This window comes from Microtus oregoni, unplaced genomic scaffold, assembly GCF_018167655.1.
Source record: "Microtus oregoni isolate MIOR12 unplaced genomic scaffold, Mior012 000021F_ref0000039, whole genome shotgun sequence".
NCBI classification, from domain to species: Eukaryota; Metazoa; Chordata; class Mammalia; order Rodentia; family Cricetidae; genus Microtus; species Microtus oregoni.
This window is the reverse complement of record NW_024543080.1, coordinates 36,232,020-36,259,539: the sequence shown is the minus strand read 5'-3', so window position 1 is coordinate 36,259,539 and position 27,520 is coordinate 36,232,020.

Sequence of the window (27,520 nt, the reverse complement as noted above, 5' to 3'; positions counted from 1 at the left end):
ATATGAGGAATAAACAGTTATACGTATTCTCTCATGCTCTAAACTAAAGATGATATGCTAAGGAGTCTGCATGTGGGTTTAGAGGGGACTTTATCATCATGACTATAATTGTGAATCTTTCAATTGTGTTTGATTGTCTGAGGTCATGGAATGCATACAGCCTTTTTACTTGGATAAGGACATAAAAATCACTGTTTTCAACAAAACACTATTAAGTTATATGAGGATTTAGATATAAAGAGAATCTCTATCCCTTATCCCTTTCTCCCTTTCTTCCTAATTTTTCTCTCCCTTGTTTGGCCCCCACTCTCTGTTGAATGGACACATTCTCATGACAACACCTATGTATAGATTACAGAATAACTTTACAGTAGTTAGTTCTGCCTTTTCCACATCTCACTGACTCAGGAAACATCTTACCTTTAATACCAGCACTTATGGGGCATAGGCAGATGGATTTCTGAGTTAAGGCCAGTCTGGTCTACAAAGAAATTTCAGGACATCCAGGTATACACAGAGAAACCAAATCTTCAAAATCCTCCAAAATGGAACAAACGGGCAAGTCAATCTAATCTTGGTCTATGAACAACATGCATGTTCAGCAATATTTTCTGAAGCAAATGGTCTGTAATGTGGGTCTATCCCTTCATCTTGTGAAGCTTCATCTAATTCATTCCAAGGACACTTCAAATCTTTGAGCAATATCACATTTTTCTAACTGTCGTAGAATATACGATGAAAAATGGACTAGCTTCTGCACATAATTGTGTTTGATCTAATATTTATTTTACAACAATGACTAATATAAACTCAAGGTTTTTACATTACCTTTTAATTCCTAAAATCATGAACATTTGGTTTGGAACAAACATCTGGAATTGAATAATTTCCTTTAATATTCTCAATGTCAGTAAGAACAAAGAATAAAGCATATCAGGATTTATTCATCACAGATTATCAATAGAATTCTTAAAAGCACATACAAATGCTATTCTTGTTTTATATAAAATATTTTCAGAATTCATTCAAATCTTGTCTATGACTGCTCTTTTGAAATATATGTATTCATAGCATTATTTCTCACTTTCAAAATGCTATTTTTCCTACTGAATAATTAATACATTCTAAAATCCAAGTGAATAAAACAGTTTTATCCTTGTTGCCCTCTCCTCCACCTTCCCTAAATTCTCTTTCCCATCCAGGACCATGAGATTCATTCCTCCACAGCTCTGAATTTTAACTCAGAAAACATCTTTATTTCTGTGGGTTTTTTTTCCTTCTGTTCTGTAGTGATATTTTTAAAGAGGATACATTTATATTCATAACTTCAAACTTAAAGTTCTGAAATAACTCCCTAATTGATCCGCTCTCTTTCCCTGTTGCCATTATTCTGCCAAGCTTTCCATTTCTAAGTCAGAACAGAGACACTAAGACAAACAGTTGTTTATGCATTATCCTACCACATTTTGTTCTTTAAGTCAGTACCTCTTAGCAAGATGAAAATTTAGGAGGGTGACAAAATTTCCACAGAATGTTTCAAGTGGATTTCAAAGAGAGAAGCACTGATTTCAGGGGTACTTTATATCTTCTTTCTAGGTAGCATAGGCTAGCACATATGGTTGATTGAGTCAAGCAGATAAATTTCTCCTTGTTCACAAGATACCCAAAACTGATACTGACCTGTAACTCTCAGATTTTAAGTGAAACCAAATAATAATGTAGCTAGAATAAAAATGAATATAAAATCTAAAATCACTTGTAATTCACTGTTTATAGAATTTGATATTGAACACAAATATTTAGTATTTTATGTTAAGTTTTTGTATGCTCTTCAATATCCTTGATCATTGAATGTTATTAGAAAAAAGTTGCACTTCATCTGTACTCAACTCATGAAGTGTTTTTACTATTCTTTTAACATACATTGAAGCACAACTAAGATAGAGTCCTGAATTATGTCACTGGTTTTAACATACACTATCTTCTTGTGTCATAGTAAAGATTGGGATATGCTATTTAGAACACTAAATTTTTAAACCAGAGAACAGACACAAGATAGTGTCTTCTAGACATGATAAGTACAGTGTATCCACAAAATCTCAACAGTATAGTTCTATAAACAAGGTTTTTTCTAATGACCTTACCAGTCAACATGCCAGCATAAATAGTGGAAATTTCATAACGGTTAACTTGTAGATTAAGAACTAGAGGCAGAAACTGTAGAGATTACTCGGTGGTTAAGTATAATGAATATTCTTCTAAAGGACTCAGTTCAACTTCCAGAATTCACATGGAGGCAATAACTATTTAGGATTACAGTGTGAAGAGCTCTGACAACCTATTCTTACCTTTGTCCTCAATGAATTCACATGATACAGAAATATACCTGCAGGCAAAATACTCATATACACAAATAAATATAAATAAATCTTTTAAAAAATGGGTAGAGGTAACCAATGATTGCTAAAATGTGTAGAATCAATATTACCCAAGGACAAGTTCTCTGATCAATCATTAAATCCCAAATGATTAACCTTTAAAACATATACGTAATAATGACACTGAATGTGCTTAGTAGGATATGCATGTATATTTATTAATCTAAATAAAATGTATTAATAACATATTGATATATACCACTATCTACTAAGTAGAGTGTATGTATTGAAGAGAGGTGCAAAGAATGATTTTGAATAGGGAGAGAGAATGACAGAATGATATAAAATAACAAACTCTTATGGAATTCTCAATACAAAAAGAAAACTTTAAATAAAAAGACTTATTTTCATTCTTAATTAGGTATATGTGTTTCTGTGTTTCTGTCATGTGTGATTGGGTTGTCAGCAAAGTCCAGAAGAGGGCATTAAATTCTCTGGACCTAGAGTTATGGGAGCTTTTGTGTAAACTGGGTCCTGAGACCTCAACTCAGGTATTGTGAAAGAATGAAAATTACTCTGAATGAGGTGAGATTTATTATCTTCTCAATCTTTAAATCACCTTTAAAATATTCGTTGTATTTGTGTGTGTTCATGTCCTGTGAGTGACTTTGTAGATGCATGTATTTGTGCATGCATATGAATGTGATATGCTGAGTCCATCTAGTACTGATCATATGTATCCTTTTAGAAATGACATATTGAGAATGGTAAACATACCACAGAGATTATCTCTGGAAACAACTCATTCTCCCTCTCTCTACCAACCATTAATGTCTTCACATTAATGAGATTTTCCTCTTCAATGACATTTTCATGTTTGTTGATATTGTTATTCAGCTGGTTTCGTTTAGACAGTCATATTGTTGGTATTTCATAATTGCAGCTTCTCAGTTATGTATAGAAAATACAATCTAGTATAAGACTTTTTCCACCTGTTTAGGATTCTTTTACCCTCTCTCACATGATGTGCCCTACTACATGAGGATAGGATTTGTGTTGTAGGTGACGCCACTCTCAATTCTATTCATTTTGAGAAGTTGCATATTTCTGTAATATTCTCCAATTTACCACAAAAAGAAATTTCTTTAATAAGAAATAAGATCTACACTTATCTGTGCATCTGTTTATATACTGATGAATATTTAGAATTCAATTAGAAAATATACTGGTTTTGGAAAATGGTAGCCCTAGGTTCTCCTCTAGATTGCATGTTCTCACCAGTGATAGATACTTGGTTGAGTTTACAGGACCCTGACATGAATTCCCTTTAATTGAGTAGACCTCAAATTCAAATTGACAGCTATTAGTTATCCTCTAATAATTTTATTATTATACCCTTGATAATTTCTTTCTGTGCTTGTCATTGCTATTGAGAAGGGGAAACCTTGTTAGCCAATTATCTTTTAAAGATGGATCCAAGTTAAGGAGTGGCTTTCTGGGACCAGAAAAGAAAAATGGGCACATGATCAAGGTGTGATCTCTCTGTGTGATTCCCATGAGACACAGCTGAGCTTGAACTTCTCATTCCTGTTTTGTGAGTTTTCCTCCTTATAATAAATAAAGATATAATTGTTTTATCCTTTAGATAGCCTGGCTATTTCCAAAATGAAACTAATGTCTACAGTTCGCACCCAGATTGTGGGGGTAGATTCTCCAGAGGCTCTCATCAGCTACGGTCAGGCTCTGCACCAGTCATTTTGGATAGAGAATTCCCACGCAGCAGCCCTGAGGAGCCACTAGGGAAGGTCCTTCATATTTCGTCATTAAATGCCAGAGAGCTGTACTGCCACAGAAGGCCAAGCAACGTGCCTGAGGACGTGGAGCTGCTCTGGGTCCAGTTTTTCCACACCTCAGAAACCCGGCGAGATTAGGGCTTCCCTGGAAGCCTCTCTTCCGCATCACTACCTTGCTATTCTAGTGCTTGTGTGGCTGACGACGATTCAGGGAACTCCTCGGAGCTCGCAATCTGTGATTTATACTAAATAACTTTTTAATCTGAGAATAGCTTTTAGCTTTATTTTTTATTATTAAAAATTTCCGCCTCCTCCCCGCCTATCATCCCCCCTCCCCACTCCCCTCCGCCTTTCTACACTGTGGGAATGCAAACTTGTCCAGCTCCTCTGGTTATTAGTGCAGAGGATCCTCGAAAAGCTAAAAGTAGAGCTTTTATATTACATACCTATACAACATTTTACTGCATTTTCCAAAGAATTAACATTCTATTCCACAGATACTCGACCATGATCGTTAATACTTTATTCTTCGTAGCTAACACATGGGAACAAAATAATGTCCATCAGCCAATGAATGACTAATGAAAATGTTGTACATATATATTATGGAATTCTTCTCCTCCATAAGAAAAATAAATCTTGGAGTTTACAGGTAACAGATTTAGAAAATATCATTGATTGATGTAACCCAGATGCAGAAAGACAAACTTTGTATGTGCTCTCTGTTGGCACCAAGCTCCCATTCTTCAGATGTGAGCACAAAATATGAAGGAACTAGACTAACCAGTAAAGTATAAAGAGACTCTTACAGGGTGACATGGGAGAAGTAACAGTAGAGGAATGAACAACAAGGCATAAGAGATCTGAAAGGAGAAATGGGGGGAAAGCAGAAACTCTAGTTGGGGAGAGTGATATAACTGTAGAAGAAAGTGGGTAAAATTGCAATAAGAATGTCAGAAAAACCTCATATATTAATCCAAATTCAATATAGTGATATATTCAAAATAAAGTCAGGGAAAACAAGAGTCCCCATCACAGAACCTACCACAAAATATGTGAGAGATATAAAGTATGTGGAATTGCAACAAATGTTTAGTACTTTGTATCAATGTTGATTATATAACTAGGATAATTATAGCAAGTTTCAAATATTGTTTGTTTGTTTTGATGTTATACAGTAGTTAGTGTTAGTTTGTTCTCTGTTTCATTGTTCGGCAATGGAACAGTTTTATTCCCCAGTGGAACTTGGAGTTACAATATAAGCTTCAGTTTATGACTTAGCAAGTGTCATTCTAAACTCATTTGATTTATCTGGTATATTTTACAGTGGTTTCCACTTTGTTCTTTTGTTCCCTTTGCAAACTTACTTGGCCGCTCACTCTTGAATACTTCTTTTATTACTTTGCGCTATACTTCACACCCATTTTTCTCATCTTGTCACATTGAGCTGGTTCTACATTTTATTTATGGTCACACATAACACTTTTCTTTCTCGTCTTTTTCCTGTACAACCTTTCTCTGATCTCATCCTGGCCATTACTTCTATTTGGTAAGTGATAATATTATGGAAGAAATGGCCCAGGAGGGAAAGCATAGGAACTAGGATTCTGAGAAAAGAGTTGCTGGTACAGTGTCCTTCCAGGTGATCTTGAACTTACAAAGAAACAAGTCTAGTTTCTTTTTATATTGCAGCATCTCTGGTATTGGAATCTATTTGATAAAAGAAATTGCTGCTGTTACCTATAATATTCATCTTTTCCAGGACAGTACAAGCTTATTTTTTTCACTTTTGCTCACATAGAAACCGAAAATCACCATATTCAGGGCAATGCACATAAAAATACATTTCACATGAAACACATATCTATCTATATTTGGCAAATTTCAATCCTTTATTCAACAAAACCTAAATTAAATTATTAGATTTAGTTACATTTTATTTTGATGCAGCTCCACTATGACCCTTCTACTTGTTTACTATTACTGGTTAGGTTTTCCACTGAGATAGGAGCATCATGTTCATAATTCAAAAGCACTGATTATTTACCACAAGCGCCTGTGCAAACATACAAAAATCATCTATTAGAAGCTAAACAAGAAATAGTAGCAGACAAAAGGACTCCAGAGTAGTTCCTATGGAATCTAGATTTCCTCCTTTGATATTAGATATACTTTATAGATTTAGGCTATCATACTCAATTAGCATATTGTATATAACAGAGTCTAATACTAATGATTAAACTTATCATACATGCTACCTATGTAGCTTTGAATTTACGCGTTGCATATGCAACTTTCCAATTCATATAAATCAGAGGTTTTGCTATTATTATTGTACATTTAACAAGGTAGCAAAGTACTTTACTTTTAGAATAGAAGAAACTTGTTTTGAGAGATTATTTTGCTATTTGTTATGTGAGTTTGCAATTTCTTATGCTTATTCAATTCAAATAGGTAAATTTCTGAAGTCAATCAAACATTTTTTAATGACTGAAATGTAATTGGAAAAATACTAAAGAACTATAAGTGATCAATACACTTATGAACACATGAGACTTGAACTTAATTGTTACTATTAAAAATAATAGCCACACAGAAATGAATTCAAGTCGAAATTGAACGATATGTTAGTTAGATAGCTTAGGTATGAACTTTTCAAACGTGTTTGGGATTATTTACTAAGCTACCGTCAAAATTTGTGGATTGTGTGTAGGGAGCTAAGGTAACACACTGATATTCTTCAGACCCTGGGTTTTCCCCTCAATCGTCACTCTGATACACTGGTTATTTGGTCATGAGTAGTTTTCCTTCTTCCTTCCCTTTTACTGAGTATACAAGGTTTTCTTCCTCCAATAAGCCAGATAGTCAAGTTATATATAAACTTTACAGCTACAGCAATCTAGTAATTAGATAAATTTTGTACTGTGCAGATTGACTGTGTTCTCTCACCTCGTGTTCCTTTGTAAGAGCAGCAGGGAGCACTAACACTGCACACCAAACTGCTGAGGTATGTAAGCAAAGACCTTTTCCCTTTACGCAATGCCTTCAAAGTGTGTAATTCTTATATTCCCAATGTCACAGAGTGTCTTTGTCTTCTCATTTTTTTTTCTGGTATCAAAAAAGAATATTGAGAGAAACAAGGACAAACTTCCTTTGTGTGATGCAATTGTTACAAGAAGATTCAGCTCTGGTTCTCTCATTAACCTTTTAGTATTTTTTGAATGTTGATGTCAACATGTGACTGTTGCCTAGTTTATGAAATCCTCAAAAAAAGTTCCACTACACATTAAGAATGATACTTCTTTGATTCACCTCTGGGAATGAAACTGCTTTACTTTGCTTTGACCTTTTCATTCCAGAAAAATTTCTTACATGCTCTTTTGTTTTGGTCCAATTTATTTCATAAACCATCATATACAGACTTTTAATTTCTTTGTTTAACAGAAATGTGCCACCTTTCTAACTATGACATCATGCTTTGTTATTAGTGAAACATGTAGTTATTTTCATTAAATTGAATTAAAGAATATTGTTTTATAGAATACAAACACAAATCAACCAACATCGATGAACTAGCAACTCACCATTGTAAATAACTTTAACTCAAGAAAGTTCAGGTATTCCTATTTGGGATTAAGGCTTAGTTCCTTTACAAGAAGCATTTATATTGAAAAATGACCCTTATCAATCAAGACAGGAGATGAATTTTATAGCACATGATAGAATCGATAGCCAAAAGTAAAGGAATTCAGAAGAGTGCACAGATAGACAGAAATGAGATGGTTTGGTGAAAGATAAATGTTGAGTAAGAACTTATTGCAGACCACCACAGACTAATAACATTTCATAGAAAGAAAAACAGTACAGCAAATAACATCAAAACTTCCAGCCATTTTTGTGAAATGTAGAATTAACAGAATGTATTAAGATAATATTTAGATTTTGGGTTTTATGGAGGGGACATGTGTAAATGAAATTATTAAGTTAAATGGTTGCAAAATTATAAGCATTGATGCCAGGAAATGCTGGTATGATTATTCCATAAATTTTTAACTGAGAAGAAATTACTACAACTGTATATCAGAAAAATTTTTCCTCACTTATTACATACTTACATATTCTGCTGTAAAGTGCCAAGAAGACCATAATTGTGAATAAATAAAATATGAACAAATTTTGATATTCAGTTGCCACGTTCCTCCTATAATCCATGCATCTTTCCCTCTAATGTATTCAGAATGGCATGTTTACCTAATATTGCACACGTAAACTCACTTCTTATGACAGAATTTTTTATAGCATAAGTTTAGTACATGGGAAAACTGAATTGACTTTACTTCTTTCAAAGAAATGAGCTAAAGTTTACAGATAAACTATGGAAAATTAAAGAGATCTATTTTTAAAACTCTTGATTACATCCTCAGATTATAAAAGAAAAAGAAAAGAAAGAAAAATTTTAAGTCACAAATCTCTCATACCTGCATCAACCAATAAAAATGATTTTTATATTTCTTATCATTAATCTTTCAAACTACTGTTCAACCCAAAAATTATTCTTCCATCTTGTCATGAATCTGTCAAAGGTACTGCTTCCAGCAAAATTGACTTATTTAATTTATGTTTCTTTCCCTGAATCTTGCCAGCCTGTGTTCTCAATTTAAAAAATCAAACCAAATCTATATTCTCTACTTATGAGGTCTTTGGGTCAAACACAAAAAAAAATTGTGATTTTAATTTTGTTATACGTTTTTATAGATAAAGATTTCTAACAAAATAAAAATATTTACACGGACCATGCATATTTTTGTAGAAATAAATGTCTTTATACATTATATGATTTTATTATTACTTATAAACGAGTAACATTTATTCTTGAAATACATCAATAGATGTAAAAATCATTAAATCATTTTATTTTCATTTAATAAAATATTTCCACTATATAAACTTTGTAAAATGTCTTCATTTCACACTTTTCTTTTAATGAGGGGATTGGTTGAAATATCTATGTTTCAAAAAGAGAGGTGAGATGAGATTTCTCTGAATTCTTAGTAGCAAGCAATACATATGACAAAGCACATTCATACAGCAAATGCTTCTTGGTTGGATTAGAGTAACTGGCTCTAAAATCATATATATTATATAACAACTGGACACAATGCTAAAAATAACAATATGGACAACATAAAACAGAATATCTAATTTACCATGACTCGTAGAACATATCCTTAGAGTGGGTAATGACCACTCAGGCTTTAATAAGCAGAAATCCTACCATGAGTCTCTGAAGAGTAACTGGTGTTTGAGTCATTCTAAACCTGCATGGGTTTAAGTCTGAGAGGAGCCCAGTGCTATGGCCTTTTCTATGTACTGCTGGAGTATCAACAAATGAAACATGAAAGAAACAAGAGAGACACAGGGACCAAAAGATTAAGAGATAGTGACATAGACAAAGAAGCAAGGCAGATTGAGATAGAGACAGAGTGACACAGAAAAATGATTCACCATCCCATTATTATCTGTTCCTTCTTTTTATCTTAAAATACAGTATATAATATTCAACTTGAAATGAATGAAAGGCAGAAAAAGAAAAAATAACAATAGTTAGAAATGTAGGAGAAAACATACAGAAACAATTGAAACCATCAAGTTGACAATATGCGAATTAGAGCATAATCCATAACCAAGCAAAACAGATACACTGTTTCACATAGAAATTTCAAAACGCCAACATAAGAGGGGGCAGTATCAATATGGAAAAAGAAGCACACATCTACAAGACTTCTCTCACTATATTACAAAGGCTTCCTTCTTAAGCCTGGTGGATATCTGTTCTTAATAATTTCTGGCATCTAAGGTGTGCTGGTTGGATGAGTGCCTTTGTTATCAGGACAGCACTTTTTCAGGTCTGCTAGACTGTCACTACTATGTGAAGTAGAACACTATTCTATCAAGACCTGGACTATCACAATGAAAGATGTATTCACACCAATACTGGGTGAAATCATTACTGTGAAATTTGGTACCAGTTAATTTCATTTACAAATGTCCTTAGCATAACACTGATTAAATCAAACTGTAATTTGAATAACACTCTATTAATCCTTAATTTCAAAAATATGTCATGAAATTTTTAATGCTGTTGTCATAGTTCTTTTCTTTATTATATAAATGCTCCTCATTTTGGTAGTTTCTATAAGTTCTAATTCTGCAATTTTTCTTGTTATTATTTTAAAAATAATAATTTCTCTTGTTATTATTTTAATTTTCTCCTGTTGATTATTTTAATTTAGTTATTATGCTGTTTGCGGAATTAGTTTGAACTTATTCTGAGTGGCAATTCCTTATGGTATTGTCTGGTAACTAAGAATAAATGTTTTAATACATTTGTGTTAAAAGAAATTCAGAGAGGTAGATATAAACTAGATGGCTCAGCACAGGATAACTTGAAGAGTTAAAAGTTATGGAAATGTCAATAAGGAAAATTAAATCAATATAATTAATGGATGCATCTCTTTACCTTGAAAAGATAAACATCTTCTGTGAAAGAAATAATCTCTAAAATGTGTTGACAACAATTTAATTATTATCCCTGCACATTGTCAAGCACTATTCAAAATAGAAATCAAAATAAAATGAATTATGTAATAGTACTATTTATGAATTATAATTTTTCAGTACATGGATAAAAAGCATTATTTTAGATGTTAAGGTTTTTGGAGCTATTAAGGGTATTGATACTGGCCCTATCTGATTTGTTTTCTCCTATCCTTTGTATTTATAAGGTCTTTTGAGTCAAACAAATAATATTATGTTACAGTCTATTTGACTGTATCTTATCACCTGTTATACAAATCATACCAGTTGCATGAACCATACCCTAAGTAATAGACAATGCCAATCTAAAAAAAAATCACACATAATGGAATTTAATGAATATTTCCTACTTATAAATATTTTCTTTTTATTATCACTCTGAATCATGTGAGCATGAATCTCTTCTTTTCCATTAACTACTAACTACAGAAAATCAGAAATACCAATAGTTCTGTATCTGAAAATGGGGACAAAAATGCCTCCATATAAATGCTCACAGAAAATTAAGAAAGAGATTTATAACTCTTGGACCCAGCCAGTATAAAAGGAACCATATTAAGTTCCACGTTGCCATTGCTCCTTTCTGTATAGCCAGTTTCTCTATCACAAACATTGCGTAGAAAGTCAGGAATTACACAGAGTTAATTTATTTAAATTACCCTAACCCAAATAGATAGAAACTTTTGGCACAGATAATTTATCTTGTGATTTACCTTTATAGAGAAGTCATGTACATCTATCTTCAAATTGGCACAATATTTATACAGATAATGTGTTATATCAATGTAAAATAATGAATTAATAAAAAGAGAATAGCAAAGAAGAAGGGAAGGACAGAGTGAAGAAATTATAGGAAGCAAAATAATTTTGAATGACTCTTCACAATTAATGGCTACATTTAGTTAGGATGAATTGTTTATTCCATACAAGATGAACACGGCAAAGCAATCCATTTTCCCTCAGAGAAGTACAATTTAAACTATATAAAATAAATAAAAATTCTCAAGTTAAATAGTGTTACTATAGCTATAATGTAATTATATGACCAAATGCCAGTTGGGAAAGAAAGGGTTTATTTGGATTACATTTTCAAATCAGTGATAAGTATCAAAGGAAGTCAGGACAGGAACTCAAACAGAACCGAAACCTAGAGATAGAAAGATATAGAGGCAATGGAGGAATGAGGCTTACTGACTTGCTTCTCATGCCTGTTGAGTCATTTTTATTATAGAATCAAGACCACTAGTCCAGGCTTGTCCCCACCCAAAATGAGCTGGATTCTGCCTCATCAATCACTTCAATAATTACAAAAATGCCATACATGCTTGCAGATAGCCAGTCTTATATAGTCATGTTCTCAAATGAAGCTTCTTTCTGATGATTATTATAGTTTCGGCCTAGTTGTTATAAAGCTAGCCAGCACACAGTATTTCAGGATTTTATACAATCAGAAAGAGCAGAAACTGTTTATGTATAGTTATGTTAGAAGAATATGTACAAATGTACATAAATGAAAAGACCACATGTCTCTTAGACAAATTGAAAATAGTGCTAGTAAAACATCTGAAGCTTCATTTGCAATATTAAAAATAATAACTTGCTACAATTTAAACCTTAAAATATTTCCATGATATGGTTTAGAAATTTAAACTTCCAACTTAATAAAGGAAGGAACAATTTTTTTTTTAAAAAAAAAGTTCATGCATTTTACCTAGAAGGCTTGATTGGTGAGGAAGATGGAGAAAGCATGTAATCCTATTTAGTGCCACTTAAGTTATAAGGAACAATGTGCATGTTTTGGAAGAAAACAAAGTCAATGCTAAATGAGCTGTGAATGTAAATGCACATCTGATTTGATTGACACCAACATTTATGATATTTTTCTGTGGGAATATTCCCATGACCCTCATTCTCAGATACCATCATTATACTGCTTAACATAAAGTTCCTGAGCCAAAATTTTGCTTTCTTTAACTCAGCAGCATACAAAGAATGATTATGAAGGCTTCACAACATAATTTTCCTACTTTTTCAAAGCTTCCTACTGAGGAAAGTGTGAAAACTTTTAAAGGTCATTATATAAATATTCTTCAATTACTTGTTTAAATTATACCATTAGTGATGAATACATTTCTCAAGCATTATATAACAGCAAATTTCATCTTGTAATTGCTAATTAGTTCAGTAGTCAAAAGCAGGTAGCTTTTGACTCATGATTCTCTAATTTGCTATGACACATTATATATGTCTACATTCTCACATTTCTATTTTAGCTTCTTTATTTTCTTTATTATAAATCTCTCCTCTCCATATTTCTCATATTCCTTTGTGGGATTAGATCTTTTAGAAAGGTTTGAATTATGATATATTAGAAAGTTAGCTTTATATATTTTTAATTTATGATTGCATTTTCACTATTTAACCCCAAGTGTTGATTTAGAAATAAAAATATACGTCTTTTACAGTTAATCAGTGTTTGTGAATTTTTACATCACTGGTGTTGCTTCTTTTTAGCTCATTTTTTTTTCTAAAAAAAGACAGAATGTTTTTATTTTTGTTGAAAATGATTTTTCTTATTGAATACAATATATTATAATTATAGTTTCTGCTTCCTCTCCTCCCAAATCCCCCCACTCCCTCTATACCACAGACCCCTCATCCTCAATTCAAGGGACAACCATCAAACATGACAAAACAAGATACAATAAGTCTAATTGAAAACCTTTACATCAAAGCTGGACAAGGCAATCTAATAGAAAAAAAAAGTGTCCCAAGAGCAGTCAAAACAGCTGGAAATCTACACCATCCAGTTAATAGTCTCTCAAAAACATCAAGCTAACACCCATGCCATATATACAGGGGAAATGGTGGGACCGTCCCTGGCCCCAGGCTTGCTGCTTTAGTCTCTATGATCTCATATGTACATAGCAACTTGCTTAGTTGAATCAGTGGGCCATCCTTTCCTAGGGTACTCCATAACCTTTGACTCCTACAAACCTGCCTCTTTTTCCTAGGTATTCTCCAAGGTCTGAATCTTGGGATCTGATCTAGTTGTGTAATTTAGACTGTCTCTGCAAAATGTCTGACTGTGGGTCCCTTCACCTACTTAACATAGGAACCCTCTTTGATGATGACCTGGAGGAGAGATGTAGTTAAGAGTACTGACAACTCTTCCAGAGAACCCTGGTTCAATTCTCAACACTCTTATTGCAGCTCATAATTGTCTTAAGTCCAGGACTAGAAAAACTGACACTCTCAAGCAGACATACTTGCAGAAAAAACACCAATGCACATAACATAAAAATAAATAAACCATCGCTATTTTTTATGGGATTCCCTAGGCTTATTTCAAGCTGTCTCCTCAGCCAGACTCGGAGTTTTACAGCCGTTTCATTGGAAAATGTTTCACGTGATCTTAGACATTTGAGAACTTGGTCCTTATGTGGTGATGGAGTTTGGGAAGGTTCGGCGGTGCAGTCACACAGGAAGAAGTATTTCACTGGGAGTGGGCTTTGAGGTAAAAGTCCATTGACACTCTGGAGTCACTTTTTACTTTGTGCTTCTGATTAAGATTTGAGATGAGCTCCTTGCTACCTGCTTTTACTGCCATTCCCAAAATTGTGCATAACTGCTGCTTTCAGCTGTGTTATTCCTACTTGATAGATTATTATCCTTCTGGAAACATAAGCCCAAATACACTATTCAATCTGTAAATTGCTTTTATCATGGTGTTTTATCATAAAAATAGAAATGTAATAAAATTAATTCATCGCCATTTTCTCTTAAAAATTCATTTATATTAATATCTGAATGTATACACTGTCCAGCAATTTTCCTTCTCATCTAAATGGTTCAATTGTTTTAATTTTTAATATATGTATGTATAATTTCTGTGTATTTTACATAGGTGTGTAGTTACATATGTGTACAGATTTTTATTTGCTAATTTTACTTTCTGAAATTTTTATTTTTAGTCTTGATTTTTATTTAGCATTTCTTTAATCTGTGACCTGCTTACCCTATATTCTTTAGCTCTCATAATCATCTGCTCAGGTGTGTAACCAAGCATAACCTCTTACATCAATAATCACTCAAGAAAATGCACCACAGGCTCTAAGGCAGACCGATCTGCAGGAGGCATTTTCTCACTTCCAGACTAATTCTATCTTGTGTCACTTTGATACAAAGCTAGTCAGCACATCATCTTTACATTTTTTTAACAAATAACTGAGGTAGTCATTATATAAATATAAAACACATTTATTATAGTCTCTAGAGTTCAAGACATTGGTACATCTTCTCTTGAATCTTTCTTTTGAGACCATAAAGGACTGAATACATCATGAGGGAATCCCATTCATCTTGATGCTGCTAATGAAGATGAAAAAGAGAGAGGAGGTAGGTAGGTCTATTAACCCTGAAAGGAAGGATGACATAGGATATATCACGACCAAGCTCTCAGCATAAAGAAAATGTATTTGTCCCAGAGGGACAAAGGACCAGAAATAAGAGACAGGGGATAGAAAACTAGGAAAAGGGGGAAAAACGAAAGTTGGAAAAGATGTTAGCCCAGAGGGACAAAGGACTGTCTGTGGGTAGAGAGGAAGCCATGGTCCTTAGGCAAATCTAAGTTGAGAAAAGAAAATGGGAAACCCTATGTTAGCATGAGGTTTAATTCTTGGTTGGACATGTTATTTAAGGTGGTCAAATGCGGACTTTTGATTGCTGGATTTCAATAACTTAATAAGTGGTCCTTAGTGGTCAGCCTCGGGAACAGGAAGTGGCCAGATAAGGAAATAAACCTTGGTGGTTAACTTTAGGACTCTCAACAAACTGTTTAGCAGTTGGAGGGAATGAGGAAGAAGGCAAAAGCAAAATCTGTTGAAATCATATTTGCCATGTTCAGCCCTGTAAAAACCCTCCAATCCCCTTCAAGAACATTCTCTGGTTGTCCTAAATGCTTCCTCTAGGATATATCTCTTAAATGTTTCTACCAAATCTCAATAATTTCAAAAACAAAAAACACAGATTCAAAGTACAGAATTTCTCTTGCATCATCAGCATGCAAAATAACTGTTTCTTCTTATTTCTATTAGCATAGGCTAATTCTTCCAAAGTATGCATCATTTGTCATCTGGCAGTATGTGTTGATTAAGGAATGGAGATGTGAACACTATTTACTCTTTTCAAAACCTCTTATTTTTATCCACAGTCTTCACCTCAAGCTTATGACAGCTTCATTAACACAAAATTTTCCTGAGGAGTTTGGTAAATATCCATTTCCTATTCTCCTATCAGTGAATAGTCTATGCTTTAAAAGCTCCTTAGAATAAGTCATAATCTATTCTTCTGGATATTTTACATAAATTATCAATAATTCATTTGCTTGATTTTTAAATATACTCTATCACTTTGTATTTCAGTTTTTTTATGAATTTAAAAGTTTATGTACCTATGAGTTTTATGGAGTACTTCATAATTTAAGGATAATCTTGTTTCAAGTTAGTTGAATGTGACTTAGTCTATACTTTTCCTTATACAAAGAAAAACTTATTCTATTAAGATGCACCTATTTTTCTAATAAATATTATGATCTTTTAATAGTTGAACAATCTGCTATTTTCATTGCTCTAATTTTTATTAATCTTTTTCATAAAATATTTTTGACCATGTTTTACCCTTCCACTGACTTTTCCACCTCCATCTTCATTGTTTTTGCAAGGTAGAAATGCTGAAAACCAAAAATATTTTAGATTTTCTAATCTTGTTGATATTGTTTAAGAGTCACCCAAACTAACAGCATGCAGAAATCAAAGTAGCACTTATTGGTATAAATTAACATCTACCTTTGATATTGTATTATAAAGGTTACAATTTTTATTGCGCTCAGATCATCCTGCATTTCTTCCTTTGTGGGACTAGTCTCGACAAAAAAAATATCATTTGCCAGGGTAGATCAGTAAAAATTAGTAAAGAATATGAAGATGTGAATAAAAAAAATAAAACAGAAACATAGGATAGACTGGGAGGGAGTCCCACCGAATACTGAAAACTGCCCACCTTTAATTTCCATACACTTTTATACCCCAATACCAAAGCGGGGAGGAGGCAACCAAAGATTTCTTTAACATAATACAAAGGACAACTCCAACAGTTAATTACTTCAACACATCAAGACATCAAGTCATTAGCTTTCTGTTGTTTAGGCAGTGATGCCACCCTTGATTATGTATCCTGAAGCCAGCTGCTCCCCAGGTTAAACCTCTAATTACAGAGGAAGGAGAAGGATGCTTGCATATCCTGACTGTCAGACTGGAGTGGATCTAGTAGTCTGAGCCACCTTAAAAGAAGAAAGTAGGCCCGGTGGTGGTGGCAGTGGTGCATGCCTTAAACCCAGCACTCGGATTTTGATTGGCTTAATTTTCAGCAAATCTGCATGCGGTTTCTTTCATAGTGAGTTCAAATGTGCAGCTTCACTGTGGGATGTAGGATCTTTCTTCTCCCCTCTTCTATAATAATTCCTGAACAGGCCAGACTGGTGGCACACTCCCTGAATGCGAGCACTCAGGAGGAAGAGGTAGATGGAGATCCGTGAGTTTTATTACGCGAACTCTCAAGAATAATTAGAAGAGGCAATATAAGTCAGAGCTCAAGCATTAGGACTGTTGTCAACAGGCATAATGTGATTTCCTGTTATTCGCTTTCACAAGGAATCTATTTATGCACACAATTTTGTGTTGTGTGACTTTATTTCACTGATTAATGGATCATTGGTTATATAATACGTGTATTTTAAAGTTGATTTGATATAGCAAAAATCCCAACTAAAATGCTAAAATGCATGCATAACTTGTCAATTAGATCTCCTTTTCATAATATTTTTGGCAGTCTTTGTCATTGTTAAAGTTTTAAATTCAGGACAGGGCTGATGTTATGAAACAACTTATTACTATTCAGGAAAAATTTTATAAATTGCTAATACCTAACTTGAAGTGTTAGTGAATTTCAACATCTCTGTCCAAGTACTTTGTAATCAGTCAGGTGGATCTGCTTTTTATAAATGTAGCTTTCTGGCCAGTAATATTTTCCAACTTAAAAAATAAATTATTTTTGTGTTGTCCAAGGTTTCTGTCCTGCCTGATCTTGCAGCCATTAAGTCCCAAAGAAATCACACAGAGGTCTACATTAATTACAAACTGATTGACCTAGTATGTCAGGCTTCTTACTAACTCTTATAACTTATATTAGTCTGAAATACTTGTCTGTGGCTTGGTACCTTTTTTGGTGAGGCAGTCACATCTTTCTTGTTCTGTGTCTGGCTTCTTTTCCATCTGGGGGACTCTTCCCAGAATTCTCACTGCCCATCCTCTACTTCCTGCCTGGCTACTGGCTAATCACTGTTTATTTAAAATACAAGTGACAGGGTTCAGACCATTTTTTCCACAGCAATTTTTCAAAGCAAAAAGGTCATAACAAATTTAGATAATACTCATTGAGTTTAAATATGGAAAGCTTTTCATATTTTTTAAACCATGTAGTGTTTGATAACAATAAAAAGACTTGTATAGAAATTTTGCTGTCGCCATAGATCAGTGTCTCACTCAGCCTGTGTCAGGGAAGCTTCCTCATGTAGTATATTGGAATTATTGCAGAGATACATAGTTGGACAAAGAGAAGAAAACAAGAGACCATGGAATACCTAGTCCTAAATATGATGTCTAAATCATATCCCTCCACTCAGGATTGGGAAACTCTGTGGAAGAAGAGCTTGAAAGACCTAATGAGAGTAGAAGACACTCTAGGAACTTGCCTTCCAGACACAACAAAACTGACACACATACAAATTCAGAGACTGCCACAGCAGGCAAAGGGCCTGTACAGGTTCATGCCAGTTAGGCTTGGCGGCACTGAGAAAGGAACTTGGGCATAGGCTCCAATTCTAACCCAGAAGCCATCTCTACCTGACAACAGCTTGCAAAGGGAAACTAACTTTCTCCAATTGAGTTTACTGGGTATCTAAACTACTTGTAAGAGAAGACCTATTATCAGCCTCAGATGGTCAACACAAAACAAACTCAATGCATTTTTGGGGGCCCACTTTTCTTCCTTTCTTTCCTTCCCCCCCCCTTTTTATTTATTCTAGTTGTCTTTTGCTAATCTATTACAATTTGTAATTTTATGTTTTTATGGTGTATGTGTGTGTGTGTGTGTGTTGTTAGTGCTTCTCGTGTTTTTTTTTTTCAGTTATTTTTTTCTGTTTGTTGGTTTTCTTTGCTTTACACTGGTTTGTTTGTTTATTGGTCTGTGTGTTTTATAAAGAGTGAGAAAGAAGGCTTAGAGTTGAATAGGAGGCCAGGTGACAAAAAAAAAAAAAACAAACCTAGAGAAGACTGAGGAAGGGAAAACTTGATCAAATTATACTGTATGAAAAAAAAATTACACTGCTTTGTTATATGAAAGTTTATTTTGATGTTATCAAACATATAGTGTTTTCAAAGTATTGGATCTGGACAAAGAAATGTATCTGGAAGCCTGAGAAAAATAAATCTCTTGATTGACTTGTATTTATTTCTCATCTTTGGAACATTAATCTCTTTAGAATTTGTATTTGTAACTTGTATGAGTTTAGAATATTATTTTCTTAGCTCTGTTGTCAGTTTCTTCAGCTATTAATTAATCAGTCTACATTTGTTTATGCCTTTGTTTATTTTATACTAGTTTTTAAATACACATTGACCTATTTCTGTATACTACAAATTTCTCTCAATTTTATATTCATGCCACAATGTAATAATAATTTATTTATGAGCATGGAATCCCCAAGAGAGGTTTCAGGACTTACACCCCTTTCTCATAACCCACTGTCTAACACTTGGCCTATTTATGACCTCACTTTGTCATTGTTTCCACAATTCTAGAATCTAATTGAACTTATGGAGTTGGACAATCATGAGGGCCAGTGAGCTGATTTTATAGAACAAGTCTTTGGAATAAGTACATTCAGTACATGTGTATTTGCTAAACCAAACTGAAGGACTGAAGAAGAAAATCATCTATTTTTATTATTTTTCAATATTGTAATTGCCGGTGTTGAAGTATCTTGCACCATTCAGTGCTGTGATTCCTCAATCAAACTTTCCTTGATATCCTGTATTTATATGATATAATATCCAAGATGATGATCACTAGAATCTCTGCATCCAATGTTCGTAGTTGCTTGGATGTTATGATATTTTGTGTTAGAATAAGTTGCCATCACAGCTATATTTCTGTGAAGGGTAATGGTTATAGATTTTATTATAATTGATTTTTATATTAGGTTAATTTGTTAAAAAGTCAACCATGTTTAAGCTTAAATTAATTCAATTTTTTGGTACCTATATAAATTTTCCCTTTTAATAATATAAAAATCACAAGAATAAGATCTTATTTTGTAAACATAATTGCTTCATTCATCATATGTTACAATGCTGAAGATTTAATTTAAGAGGTAATATTAAATCATCATTTGTTTATTTGCACATGAATATATAAATCCATCTCCTTTTTTTTCCACACATGGTGAACTTGAGAATTGGAAGTAGAATTATGACTGACTATTGTGAGTTATGCTAGAGATAATTTCCTAACCTAAGGATTGTCCAAGCCTTCCTCAGCTGTTATTGTATTACAATGTCTCATTTGAGGAAGCAATTTTGCTCCAAATATCCTAATACTTTGGTTTAATTTTTTTATTTTTGATAATTTTATTATAATTAAAAAACATTTGCAGCATAACTAAGCCTCATCAGTTATTTTAAAATTTTAATTAACTTATATGAATTTAAATATTTTCAAATATCTAAAATAAATCAATTGCATGAAGAATATTTGAAATGAGGTTTTATAGCATGGCTTCAAACATTTCATATAATGGATCACTCTTTTTTAACTGCTTCTAAATGGTAATTTTTTGGTAAAATAATAAGATGCCAAACATATAAAAATAAATAACCCCTGCAGTGGTAGCACACACCTTTAAATAAAGCATTCAGAAGGCAGAGGAAGGTTGATCTCTGTGAGTTCGAGACCAGCCTTGTCTACAGAGGGAGATCCAGGACAGGTTCCAAAACTACATAGAGAAACCTTGTCTTGAAAAAAATAAACAAACAGACAAACAAATAAATATATTCACATAAAATAACAAAAGATGAAGTATTTAAACTAAAAAAATATTAAACAAAATAACACCCATTTTCTTTGCCTTCAGATTCTATTTATTAATCAGGTTGATTATTCACTATTATATAGTAATTGACAATATTCTTAGTTACAGTCTTTCTATAGGTTTAAAAGATCAACAACAATAGTTCTAAAACGATAAAAAGTCATTTCTTATATGTCATTTTGTTTTAAATATTTTGATTATGTTAATGAGAAGTGACTGAGGGCTTTTCACTATTTAAGCGTGTCCTTATTCTTTTAACCCCTACAATACTTCCCCATTATCAGGTTACAGTTTTTATACTCCTCTGATTATTGTTGTTACATATAAATGCAGAGATATTTATGTACGATAATCTATGTGTTTTGTTGTTTCTATATTCATGGTTTCTGGACTGACTACTCTGTATTGGAAAACTAGTAATGGGTTTATCCTCAAAAGACTCTGATTTCCCCTATCTCATGTGTCAAAAGTTGCCTGTGGTTCTTTGTATAGGCATGGGACCCCAAGAAATTGCCTCCTTTCCATGTTAAAATGTGCATTGATAGGGCCATTGTCCCTATCTCATTTATTTAACAATTTCTAGGATAGATTGCCTCATAACAGTCTTCTTGGCACTTTTGCTTTTGAAATCATTTCATTCTCCCTTCCATATGTTTCTTGAACCCTAGATGTAGGAGCTGTGAATCAGATATATATGGAAAACTAGATATGTTCCCTGTAATTTACTGATCTCTACATGTGTCCAGCAGAGATTTTCTGCTATGCTCTCCATTTACAGAACCTTCTTTGCTGAAGAGTGGTAGGTAAACTTTTTATGAATATAAGAATAAGGTTTGGAAAGGAGTGTGAAATTATGCTGGTCTAGCAATTCGGCGATAGTATATTCTTTTCTAAGATTCAGAGGTCCTAGTCCCAGGAAGATAGCCAGGTTGTCAAACCCAGGCATGATTTCTTTCTTGTTGCTGTTAGACAACTGTTGGTTGCCACCACCAGGTGAGTACCTCTTATTTCAGCCTCTTTGTATCTTTCTACTGGAATTACTGAGGTTCATAGTTGTTGCAGCTGAGTGGGTTTATTTAACTGATTTTCTCTCTAGGTAGCTTGTATAGTAATTATTGGTACAATGGAGGCTAGATTAAAGAAACATCTTGGTACCAAATGATTTTATTTCAACAGAAATGTTACAAAGAAGAAAGAGAAATAAAATATTGAGTGGAGTCAAGATATTCTAAGTTCATGTTGTTGTTTTTTTTTTTTCTCCTCACTATGTATGATTGATTTTTGTGAAATCTTTCTTGGCACTTCTCTCCTTTTCTTCCTTAAGACCTTGCAAAGTTTCAGGCTGTTATAAAATTCCTTTTCCACTCATCAATCTGTATTCCTTGCTTTTTGTTTGTGAAGAGGTTTTAGAAAATTTGCCAGAGATAAAAATGTGCTGTAGGCACAGTTTCCACTTACACGAGCTTGAAGCTACTTCAATATTCTCTTATGATTCCATGAAATGAAAGTCTGCCAGGAATGTACGTCCATTTATCTGTAAGGTTTCATTCAGTCCAGTTATGTAGGATTCAGGCAGCTGTCAGTTTACAGAAGCTTCTCTGGATGGTTTAGATATCACAATATTCAGAAAAGAGAGCAAGATGAAGTTAGATTTAACAAACCAATGACCAAAATGGATTTTTAGCAAGAATAATAGTTTTATTTTAAAGAGAGCTTATTTCTCTTGCTGCCGACAGTTTGCTTAAGAAATAAAGAGACAGAAATTAAAATTGTTTTAAATATACCTCTGGCTGTCTCAGCATTTGAGTAGCCTATATGACTTTAAGTAGGATTTTTAAATTAAAACAAAGATATCCTTAGCAAATGATGCACTTTTTCTCAAGTAATCAAGTTTTTTTTATCTGAAATTGTTGTCCAGGTAAATATTCTTTATGACCAGGTATGCAAGCTACATAATATATTTTTAGTAAGGCAGATGACTTGATTTGAGGTACAGTTAGATCAAAAACAGACCTGTAACTCATCTAATTTTATAAGAAAGTTTTTCTTTTAATTTTTCCAAAAATCATGGAGAAAATCATTTACATTACTCTTCTTATGGTAACAGTTAACACTGTTATATTTACTGTAAGTCTGGCATTTTATACAGGCTATGGTATGTAAATTTTGTTTAATGCTGTAAGTACATCCAGAAATTCAAAACATTAAAGAGCAAATTGAGATAATATCTTCTGATATGGCACAATAAGAGACAGATTGAATTTTAGATTATATTTACTATGCATTTAATCAATATAAGTATATATCATTCTGTTCTGAAGAATTCAATTTAAATAATTTGAATTTAATATCAGTGTAATTTTTTTTCTATTCTCTTGTGGTATTTGCATGACCAATCAGTGCCAGGAATTTAATAAAGCAGAATATCCTGGAAATCCTATGAGAAAAAAAAATTCCAATGAAAATCATCAAAAGCAAACATGCATGTCATATTGTCATTTTGAATGAAGTAAAAATTCTCAAAAAGCGTATTATCTTCTTGAATATATTATTTAGGAATAATCAATATTTTGATCAATAAATGGAAAATTAAATACATTATGATTGAAGCATATGACTCATAGGAAATCATTATCTGATTGCTCTGTTCTCCAACATATATCATGACAATGCTTCTTGTAGAGGCATAGGAATAATATCCAAAGTTTTTCTTCTACTTATTTATACTTCATTAAGCTCACAGCCCCAATTCTAACAATCTCTTCTGATGTATGATGAAATGCTAGTTTTAATAATGAAATCTACAATTCTTCTATACCTGTGGTTCTTAGGCTTCCCAATGCTGTGACTCTTTAATACAGTTCTTCAGGTTGGGGTGATCCCCAATCATAAAATTGTTTTCATAACCACCTCATAACAGCAATTTTGTTATTATAATGAATCATAATGTGAATATCTGATTGCAGGGTATTTGATGTTTGACTGCTGTAAAAGGCTAGTTTAACCCCCAAAAGGTTTCTAACCCCTAGATTGAGAACAGCTATTCTAGAAGACAGTGATTTGATTAAACTGAATGTCTTTGAGGATTTTCTCTCTTCTCTCTCTCTCTCTCTCCCCCTCTCTGTCTCTCTCTCTCATCATTTATTTGTTACATAAAAGGGACATAAATTTATTCATAACCTATTTTGCTACTTACCCTTTAAGTTTTTGGACATGGCCACCATCAGTAAACATGCATTATACCCTATAAAACTGTGCAACTGTGTGTGACATGTAAAGGGAATTAATCAGAAAAACAAATTGAGGCAAGTAACCCTCTAAAATTCAGTCTAATTGATTATAGTGCACTTATTGAATTGTTTTACATATATATCTACTGGCTAGGAAATGTAGGCAGCGTATGAGAAATAACATTGTCTTATGTGTTGAGATGAACGCTTGTTGGTTACCAGCTGCTGTTAGACCCAAAATAACCATACAAAAACCATATTATTTAAACACCGCTTGGCCTATCGCTAGCTTTTTATTGGCTAACTCTTAAATATTAATTTAACCAATTTTTATTAATCTTTGTATCACCACAGGTCATGACCTACCAGTAAAGATTTTGGCATAGCTATTTCCAGGAGCTCCATGGCTCCTACTCCCCCAAATTTCTCCCAGCACTCAGTTTAGTTTTTTATACCTACCTAAGTTCTGTTCTGCTATAGGTCTAAAGCAGTTTCTTTATTCATTAATGGTAATCACAGCATACAGAGAGGGACACCTCCATTACCTCCCCTTTTCTGTTTAAATAAAAAAGGTTTTAACTTTGACATAAGAAAATTATATAAAAACAGTTATCAAGGAAGAATTGCAGATATAATGTTTATATCTACTTTATCTTTTAGTATAAATAAGTAAAATTATAATTATAACTGTTCTTCAATTATATCAAAGATTCGAGATGGATATAATATTATCTAAGTTAACAGTAAGTTCATTATAAGCAACTTCTAAAACTTGAATTGACAAAGACATCCTCGGGTTCCTGTACAGTCACCAAAAGTTCTTCGGTACCATTGGGGCATCCAACCTTTCGTCCACAGGCCCATAGTACTCATCAGGCTTTTCCATTAAGCAGGAAATATTTTTTTAAGTCTTTCTTCTTTTTCTTTATTTTTTTTATTTTTTTTCCTTTTTTTATAGAGAAAAAAAAATTTCGGCCTCCTCCCAGCCTCCCACTCCTCCCCCCCTCCCTCCACTCCTCTCCCCTTCCCCCCACTCCTCTCCCCCCTCCCCCCACTCCTCTCTCCCTCCCTGTCAAGTCTGAAGAGCAGTCAGGGTTCCCTGCCCTGTGGAAAGTCCAAGTTCTCCCCCATCTGTCCTGGTCTAGGAAGGTGAACATCCAAACTGGCTAGGCTCCCACAAAGCCAGAACATGAAGTAGGATCAAAACCCAGTGCCATTGTCCTTGGCTTCTCATCAGCCCTCATTGTCCGCCATATTCAGAGAGTCCGGTTTTATCCCCTGCTTTTTCAGTCACAGTCCAGCTGGCCTTGGTGAGCTCCCAATAGATCCGCCCCACTGTCTCCGTAAAGTGAGAAGGGTAGGATGGGGAGAACTTGGGGCAACGGGATGATTGGGATAAAGGAAGGTTGGATAGGGGAGCAGGGAAGCACATATCTTAATTAAGGGAGCCATCTTAGGGTTGGGAAGAGACTTGGACCTAGAGGGGCTTCCAGGTGCCCAAGGCGAGGTGCCCAGTTAGTTCCTTGGGCAGCTGAGGATAGGGAACCTGAAATGATCCTATCCTAATAGCCATACTGATGAATATTTTGCATATCACCATAGAACCTTCATCTGGCGATGGATGGAGATATAGAAAGAGACCCACACTGGAGCCCTGGACTGAGCTCCCAAAGTGCCAATGAGGAACAGAAGGAGGGAGAAGATGAGTAAGCAGGAAATTTTAAAGACAGTTCCATCTATATTTGTCAGTCGCTATTTTCTGTGTCATGTAGAACTTTCATGAAGCAGGAACCCCGAAGGATCATCTCAACTGTAGGCAAGTTAGCAGTCATTTCTGTGTGGGTCCTGCATGTCCAATTTATCAAGCAGTCCAGGCAAGAATAGTTTCTTGCCCAGATGGCTAACCAACTCCATAAGGAGCCTCTTGAGTATTCATCTTCCTCTTGAAGTAGATTGGAGCTGCCAGGAGCAGATGTGTCTAATTGTCATGATAATTAATAAGTTTTAGACATTTAAAATGCCATATTCTGCAGGCATTGATAGGTTTGAAGGATGTCTATCTATATAAAATATATCTCTGTACAACTAGAAAATCTAACAAAAATGTCTACAAACTTGCCTCCTATAGATGATTCTCTATTAACCTATATTTTTAATTATACATTACATTTTTAAATGAGCTGTACACACAATATCTTAATCAAGAGCAGAAATATATGTATAATGACATCAATCTTAAATTTCTATCAGTAGAGCAAGATTCATACCAATGCAAAATTTTATAGCATATCCCCATTTAAATGAAAACACTTGTAAACAATATTTGGGAATATGGGGGCATAGTTATTCTCCAAAGTGCTTCCGGCTGTTTATTGGGTGAAATAATTTCTTGAGGGGTGCTCAAGATAACCTTCAGGAGGTCGAGGTCCATCAACCCATATTAGTCTGGAAGCAATCAACAGGTCCTCATCCTCTGTGGAAACTGAAGAACCTCTGTTACAAAGCAACATATCCTTAGACCCATATTTTGAATTTAAGATAATATATATATATATATATATATATATATATATATATATATATATCTTAGCTTAACAGTTCCAAGAATCAAATGTCTCTCTGCAGTCAAAAAGTTCAAAGAAAACACAATAGTATAGATAAACCAGACTCTCTGTGTATATTCCACTTTACGTGGCTTATTTGTTTTACTCCTTTTAATCTATGCCTGTCTGTACTCTGTGTCTTTTATTTTTTATGTTTTAATTTTTTATAAACTACTTATTTACTTTTATAACTCTCTATATTCTTTTTGTTTTCTCTCCCAAGCCTACGTAAATTTATCCAACACTGTGACCCATTTAAAGGTCTTTTACGTCTAAATCTGTCCTATTGTGTATCTGTAATTATTTACTGTCTAAAAGAGCTTCTTGAAATATTAAGTGCTCTTTAAAAATTTAGTGGCACCATTGCTAAAGGAAATATAGTACTTCCTGCTTGCCTCACCCATTCTGTTATGGCAGAGCTACTCACTGCCTCCGAGAGCCATGCACAGTGCCCCATCACTAGGCATACAACTGGTCCATGTTCCACCAAGCAAGCTGGAGCACATTGCTCACAAACTCCACTAAAATGCTTGGTCTCCTGAAAGAGCCAGAGGTCATGCTGGCAACATGGCCCAGAAATACAGCATTTCAAAAATGGCCACAGTTTTTTTTTTTTTTAATTTTCTGCCACTAAATCAGGAAAACATCTTTTAAGGAAGCCACAGCATGCTGCCAGAAAGAAAAACCCATACAGATGTGACTCAACTTTGTT